The sequence below is a fragment of the Ornithodoros turicata genome, chromosome 2 (assembly GCF_037126465.1).
Source record: "Ornithodoros turicata isolate Travis chromosome 2, ASM3712646v1, whole genome shotgun sequence".
Taxonomy (NCBI): domain Eukaryota; kingdom Metazoa; phylum Arthropoda; class Arachnida; order Ixodida; family Argasidae; genus Ornithodoros; species Ornithodoros turicata.
Window position 1 is genome coordinate 4,939,223 of NC_088202.1, and position 7,578 is coordinate 4,946,800.

Genomic DNA, 7,578 nt, shown 5'->3' on the forward strand with positions numbered 1-7,578 from the left:
AAAGTAACTTGGAACTTAACTTAAGTTACTTTGGCAAAGTTACCTGAAAAAGGAACGAGTTTCTCTGAAAGTTACCACGGCGCAAAAGTACCGAGTTAAGTTACAAGTTACCAAAAAAAGGAACTTAGTTACAGTAACGAGTTACATGTAACGAGTTACCTCGAACTCCATGTATTGTTTTGTATCCTGTGTGTATGTAAATTATTACTCTCTGTGTGACCTGTGTAACCTGTGTGTTGTGTACCATGTATTTTTTTGTATCCTGTGTATTTGGATGCTACGGTGTGCATCATTCATTCACCATACATCACTCATTAACACTGTACAGTCATAGCTTATTTTAATGTTTGTAAATAAACGTTATTACCTGGTGGAAAAAAAAAAGCGGTAGCGTGGTCGAGTGGTCTAAGGCGCTGGTTTTAGGCACCAGTCCGAAAAGGCGTGGGTTCGAATCCCACCGCTATCAGATATTTTACAGCACTCGGAAAGATGCGCCTCTGAGATCTGCCGCTGTTGTGCTCAAAATTAATGGTTTCTTCCCTGTTTCTTCCTGACGTGACAGATAAATTTTTTCAAACAAATGTTCCGCTGCGAATGAACGAGAAAAGGCCTGTGTGCGGTAGCGTGGCCGAGTGGTCTAAGGCGCTGGTTTTAAGCACCAGTCCGAAAGGGCGTGGGTTCGAATCCCACCGCTATCTGATGTTTTGCAGCACTCGGAAAGATGCGCCTCTGAGATCTGCCGCTGCTGTGCTCAAAATTAATGGTTTGTTCCCTGTTTCTTCCTGATATGACCGATAAAGATTTGAAACAAATGTTCCGCTGTGAATGAAGGAGAAAAGGCCCGTGGCGGAGTGGTGGCGCTGGTTTTAGGCACCAGTCCGAATCTGCTTCCGGCCGCGATAGCGTACGGACGCAGGTAACATGAGCTCCTCGTGGGCGGATGCTACGGCTAGGCCTAGCTGGGTTAACCCTGAACAATTGACGTCGAACGGTCATACGGATTATCGTCTTATTATGCCAACTGTGCCCTTCGGAAAGATGTCGTACAACACACTCTTCCTTCACGCGGACCCCCGAGGACGGCCTTACAACGTGCAACGTGCAAAATCATCGACCCTAATGTGAAAGAAGTGACCGTGAAAATAAACTGGGTACCGAGGAATATACCTGATGAATCAGTTATACAAACGGTTATATATAACGGTATATATAACCGACTGCCTACAAGATATATAAACGGTTTCTGTTGATGACATGCCCCATCTGATGTTCATTACGGGATGTCAAGTACTGTTGGACATACAAGGGCATGCCCCACTTTGTTTGAGATGTAAACGGGCTGGCCATATCAGAAAATCGTGCAATACACCATGGTGCAAAATATGTCGAAGACTTGGACATTGGAAGATTTTGGAAGAAGAATGCGTGTCTACATACGCATCGGGAGCTAAGCAGCCTGATGAGCCAGCGAGGGAACTTTACACTGACGACATAGACAGTGATACGGCGATGGAAGTTATTGCAGAGGGAAGCAAAGAAAGAAAAGAGCCTGTTCTAAATGTCAACGAATCGAATGAGATGGAAGAAGACAGCGTAAGATAAGAGCGGGATAACTGTGCCAAAGAAAGTGAACATACTACAGAAAAAAGACCTGATGGACACGATAGAGCCGACGATGTGTCTGCCACCAAAGGGAAGGAAAAGCGGTCGTGTACTCCCACAGCCAAAAGACTGAAACATAATAGCCCCACGACTTTAATGAGCTTGACTCCTCAAGAAATTGGAGCGTCGCACCTCGATGACTCCCCCTTTGCTACTATTTAACACCACGGCAATGAATCACACGACTGGAAGCCCACTGCGTGCAGTAAAGAAGCTGGGAATGAAAACTTTCGCTTAGACGCGTCAAATACACCAAACCATGACTGTAACATCAATCACAGTGATGGCCACCCTAAACGTCAGAGGGATAAATTCACGGAAAAAACAATATCACTTGAAACGATATCTTGAAAGCCATCCGAACATTGATGTTATTGCCATACAGGAAACAAAGATAAATACAGAAGAAGCCACTGCTGATCTAATAAACAAGTTGTTTGCCCAGCAGTATGATGTCGTCGTGAGTCATGCAGTGGGCCACTCAGCAGGAACTTTACTCCCAAGCAGCACAATGTACTGAAAGTAGAGTGCAATAGGGGTGGACGGTATATATCGTATCAGTGTTCTTTAGTTGCACGGGTTTGTTCAAGGGCTTTCACCTACCCGTCCACCCCTATTGCACTCGACTTTCAGTACATTGTGCTGCTTCGGCTGTGTTTGAAGCAGAGATGCGATATGACACCGTTGCAGCATGTGGTCGACAAACAAGGAAGGGTAGCGAGGATTGATGTACTCATCGATAACGAATTGCATGCACCTCAGGCTTACATCATTGTTCCATTATTTTATAGTTTATTGTGCCATTATCGAATCATCGCACTTCGGTGCAAAGAAGTTTCCAATATAAAAATTAGCCTCCTACTTTGCAAAGGAAGATAATATCATTCATTATGATTTCCAAAACATACAATATATGCATAATGAAATAAATTTCATTTCAATTAAGTTGTGTGACGACTCTGGTCGACCTCTCCACTTCAAAGGTCCAGGCAAAACAGCTCTAGCTCTACACTTTAGACATGTTTCTGAAAGAAATCCCAGAAATCCACTACGACTACGGGCATGGATTTGGCGACCTTACACCGTACTCGGTGCCAATGTTTCAGAGGGGCAGTGGATTCTTTAAATCATTGTGCAAGTTTGCATTACCACTCCTGCGACGAGCACATCCATACATTACTAAGACGGCAATGAATGCAGAAAAAAATGTGGCACGAAAACTATCAAATGGACAACATTTGAAAGAAGCCATTAGAAACACTGCATCTGCGCTTAAGGCGCAGGAGGTGGCGGAAGACGTGTTTGACAAGCAACCCGATTGGAGTGGAGGAATAAATATTTTCGTCAACATAGTTGTATGATTGAATAGAAAAACGGAGCCGACCAGTGCTTGCAAATTGGGAGGCCTATATAAGACAAAATTGGAAATAACCGAATGCAGGATAAACCAAAGCGTTCGCGACACAGGTCGTCCACTTTTACAATTTGAAAGAAGCCATTAGAAGCAGCGCCGAAGGCGGCGAGGGAAGACATCGCGAGAAAAGTGGAAGTAAGTGGCGGCAGATAAATGGCCTGTCAAATCCTAAAAAATAAAACAGCGGAGAGGGTGATACTTGTATTCAGTCGCAAACATGTCACTGGTCAACGTAGTCCACGTCCAGTCCGAATTGGTTTTGAAGGGGGAGTGTGAGCTTTTTCAAATCGCCACACAAATTTCTATAGAATAATGCGAGAATCAATTGTTCTATGCTGTATCGACAATTACCGGCGGCGAATCCACGGAATATAAGCAAATTATCTGATCTCTATCTTGATGTTTCTAGTATGTACATTAAACTATGCAGATATTGAGAAGCGATGGGAGTGATCCATATACAAGAATGGTGGATGGTGTAGTCGAGGATGTTGTATTCCCCGTGAATACTTAGGAGCGGCAATGTTTAAGTATATTAATGCATATATATGAATCAGCGATTAGTATCCTCAAATTGTCTGACTTCCTACCGATGTATGCCGGATACTTTGCTCCACACAAACACGTATCTTCAGAAAACAGCAGATGATTGTAGTTTGTATATTTATATTTCAGGTGCGGAAACGGGTTCGTCGACGCGGGTGACCATTTCTTCGAGTTTTAAGTAAATTTCATTCGAAAAATATTCGTAATTTTTAATATCCACGACATAGAGAATTCGCATTACGTTATAGTGTATATAGAAAAAATCAATCCATTCGATTACATTCTTTGTCATCATGAATGAGTTTTTAAAACCTTCGCATGTCACAGTGAGCGAACTGAAGCTTGCTTAATGTGAAATTACACTTTCTACAACTCAGTCCGTAAATTGCAGCATCTGTTGAAATTTTAATTAAACACTTACTGATGTGTGGTAGTCTCCACTGCTCCTGGATGTGATCCGATAAATCTTAGCAAATAATGCGCAATCAAATATCTTGTATAGAATGTGTGACTATATGGACAACTTTTTAAACTATATCTCTAAAAAAATTGTAAGAAAGAGTGTACAGTTTTGACTTTGAGAATTTAAACAAGAACATGATCTTTGGTGTGGAGTTCGCGTTTTGCCTCATTATAAGCTAGAAACCTCTAAAATTAAAGGGACTCTGACCAGAAACTGTGGGAGCTCTTTCGTACTTCCAGTCGATAAAGCACCCAACAAGGACTCTCCATGCGAAAATTCATGCATTAAAACCCCACGGTTTCTCTAAACTCGAATTTTAAACATTCGACTTCATCCGAGTGCAGCACGCCTAGCGTCAAACCGAGAAAACATACGTTTATTTTGAATATCCACCCCGGCCCACCATCAAGATGACGTCAACACGGGGGCCACTCGCAACACCCACAATTGGCTCAAACGCGTCACGTGGTCACGCAATACCTGTCAATTTCCTTCATGAAATGGCATTTCTATGTTAATATGTCTGTATTACAGAGCCTCAAAAAGAAAAATATACCCTGCATTTATCACCTGCAACAGTTTCTACGATTTTCTTTTCAATCTGTACACGCGTTCCATATATGCTTCCGTATCCGGTCAGCTGTAATGGATGCCGTATGCCGAGCTTGCGAACTGCGAACTTGTGTGACTCCCGGTTCATCCTCTTTGTTCGGGTCATTGGGTTGGTGTTGGAGTTGGTCGCCATATTCTGAACGTTTCACCTATCGTTGCTGTGTACTGTTCTTGATCTGCTGCGAAGCGACGAACCGCAACGGCAGTCACTCGCCTCAGCGAAATTCTGTCTGCTGCATCTCAAAGGAGCATGGGGACCTGATGATACCTTCAACTAAAGAAACCAAGTGTGCTCTCGTGTGGTCCTGACGGACAAGTAGTTTCAACAAGGTTAGCAGATTTATTTTTCAGTTCCAAGTCTACATATTGAAAACCATGCAAGTGCAGTCGATCATTCTCGTAGCTGTTGTGTAACGCGTATGCTTTCTTACGTATCCCACAGAACCCTCCACTTTTTCAACGAAGTTATCTTTATGAGATCCTTCTGATGGCTTCTTACTAGGCTATGCCGCTCCGAAGCATTGAGATGGGGAAGCGTCGTGGTAGCTGCACCTCCGCTTTCGAAAGATGAAACAGTCTTTCCACACTGTGCTTACTGGCTTTGTATAGAGTCTGGCAAATCCGACAGACATGGACTGCCTTTTTCAAGAAAGTTTGAAATGTAAGTATGTGTATATTGGTTTCACATATCCACCACATATTGAGCGTGTGTATGATTGTACTTTATATGCTACAGCATATCAGCGTACATTATTATTCAACACGTAGTGTGGCAAACTCGACATCAGTCACACAAAGCCAACAATTGCCTTTTCTTCAATTTCTTATTTTTATCATATCATGTTTTTGTCTATATCTCACCAACCAACAAAGTATATTATTTTAGTATAATCGTCTGATATTTAACAAGTCACAGTTTTGCCATGGTTTTGGCGCACTATAGCCCGAGTTGCTTATGTGCCATTAAATTGAATCATCATCATCTTCAACTGCCATTATTCAATTGAAGTGCCAGGTGGATATAATGATATGGCGAGATATATTTTTTGCTGTCATCCTGGAATTGCTCATTTCAGAAGAATAGTCACCGTGAAGTTTGTTTTCGTTTTCGGAAACATTAAGAGGACTAAAACCAAACACTTTTCTTTCAGAGCATCCCTTATGCACCTGCATTTCAATTCCAATCTGTATTACAAGAATGACAGAACACTCAACAGAGATGAACATCTGAAAGTGAAAGAGCTGGAACGAAGATACGTTAATCTGTGTGAAAGGTGCTTAGTATGTGTGTTAGTCGAGGACATAGGTCTCAAGCTGATTCCTGTCTTCAGAAGAGGTGACAACTATGCTCCTTCTATCTATTAACCAGATCCACTTTTTAGGGTTCCCTGTAAACTAATGGAGCACATCATGTACTACCACGTTGTCAACCAAGTTGAGTCTGTCGATTTCTTTTTTTAAATTCCAGCATGGCTTTAGAAACGGGTATTCAGGCAAAACTAACGTAGTGGAATTCGTTCACAGCATTTTGAACTGTCTTGATTTCTGGGTACACGTAGATATAGTATTTTTTTATTTTGTAAGGGCTTTTCACACTGTGCTGTATGCTCGCTTGTTGGCCAAAGTAGCCCAATTAAAATTTGATCCTGCTAACTGGATATGCAGTTTCTCAACTAACCGTAACCGTTGCGACAACTCGTGAGGAGAACCTATCATATCGCCACCATGCAGCATTTGTTATGTTACAATCGCTTCACATTTTAATCTAGTCAAAAGCAAGGCCTTTTGGTGATCGGTCTTGTATAATTACATGCCCCTCTGTTATGTAACACCACACTGGGTTCTGCAACCTATGAGAGATAAATAAATATATTTCCAAGTACATTGTTTACAAGGCTCGTTATTCCATTTCGCCACACTACCACAAGCAATTGTTAGAGTAGTGGCCCAGGGTATGAAGCTCGCCACTAATCATCATTCAAACAAAGTTCATAATGTAAAATCCTTTACTGAGAACACCGGCTTAACACAACAATTAAGAATAGAGTAAACGTTTCATTGCCTATCCAGGTGGCATCATCCCTACAACAGAGAACAATCAAGAACAACATCAAAGGAGTTAAATCGGTGGTGCGCATTCCTTTCATCCAACGTATTTCATACGCTATTTGGAAGGCACTGTGCCCATCAGGCATTTTGACTGTGCATATCAAGTTGAGTGCATAGAATGTGATGCAACCTACATTGGCGAGATAGACAAAAGACGGGGGACAAGACTAAAAGAGCACACAAGGGACGTTGCCAGGGCTACTAGTGCTTAGCTTAACTAACCAAGACTGAATTAATCTACAATTGCTGTCCTAAGGGACATATGTTTTGATGGTGCAGTAACCTTTGCACATGACTAGCGATGGGGCCCTAGAAAGTTCTTAGAATCCTGCTTTATCAGGCGTGATGCTTCAGCCTGTAATACAAACCGTGGCCCCCTATCGGATGTGTATGATGCCCTCTTAGATAGGCTGATGTGCTCATCTTTGACCTTCGTTGTGCTGATGATGCCACCCGGATAGGCGACAAAACGTTTACGCTCTGTTTTTAATCGTTGTGTTGAGCGGTGTTTGCAGTAAAGGACGGTACGTTATGAGGTCGTCACCCGGCTTTTGGACTATATTTTCAAATAAGGTTGTTGTTTTAATACATTGCTGAAATCATTCTCATTGCCTATCATTTTGGGGGTGCCATTCTTGCAGTCACATGAATCACTGAAGGGCCAATTTAAAAAGTAAAGGCAGTCTGATTTATGTTCTTGCCGACATGGCACAGCGTATATACGAGGTAGCTCCATTTCGGAAGCCTGAGAACACTCAACGCAATTAGTGTG

At 42.3% G+C, this 7,578-nt stretch overlaps 1 long non-coding RNA gene and 2 other non-coding genes across 4 annotated transcripts; all 3 read left to right on the forward strand.

The window, feature by feature from the left end:
- Window positions 1-386: 386 nt before the first annotated feature.
- Window positions 387-466, forward strand: Trnal-uag (transfer RNA leucine (anticodon UAG)). The gene has a single exon. It is a non-coding gene; the product is annotated as a tRNA-Leu (tRNA).
- Window positions 467-618: 152 nt separating this feature from the next.
- On the forward strand, window positions 619-698 carry Trnal-uaa (transfer RNA leucine (anticodon UAA)). Its single transcript has one exon. It is a non-coding gene; the product is annotated as a tRNA-Leu (tRNA).
- Window positions 699-4,647: 3,949 nt separating this feature from the next.
- LOC135383018 (uncharacterized) lies at window positions 4,648-6,579 on the forward strand. Of its 2 annotated transcripts, none has more exons than XR_010419613.1 (3): window positions 4,648-5,027; window positions 5,140-5,358; window positions 5,849-6,579. It is a non-coding gene; the product is annotated as an uncharacterized LOC135383018 (long non-coding RNA). The 2 variants fall into 2 exon arrangements; XR_010419612.1 differs by having other exon boundaries at window positions 4,655-5,027; window positions 5,200-5,358.
- The last annotated feature ends 999 nt before the right edge of the window (window positions 6,580-7,578 follow it).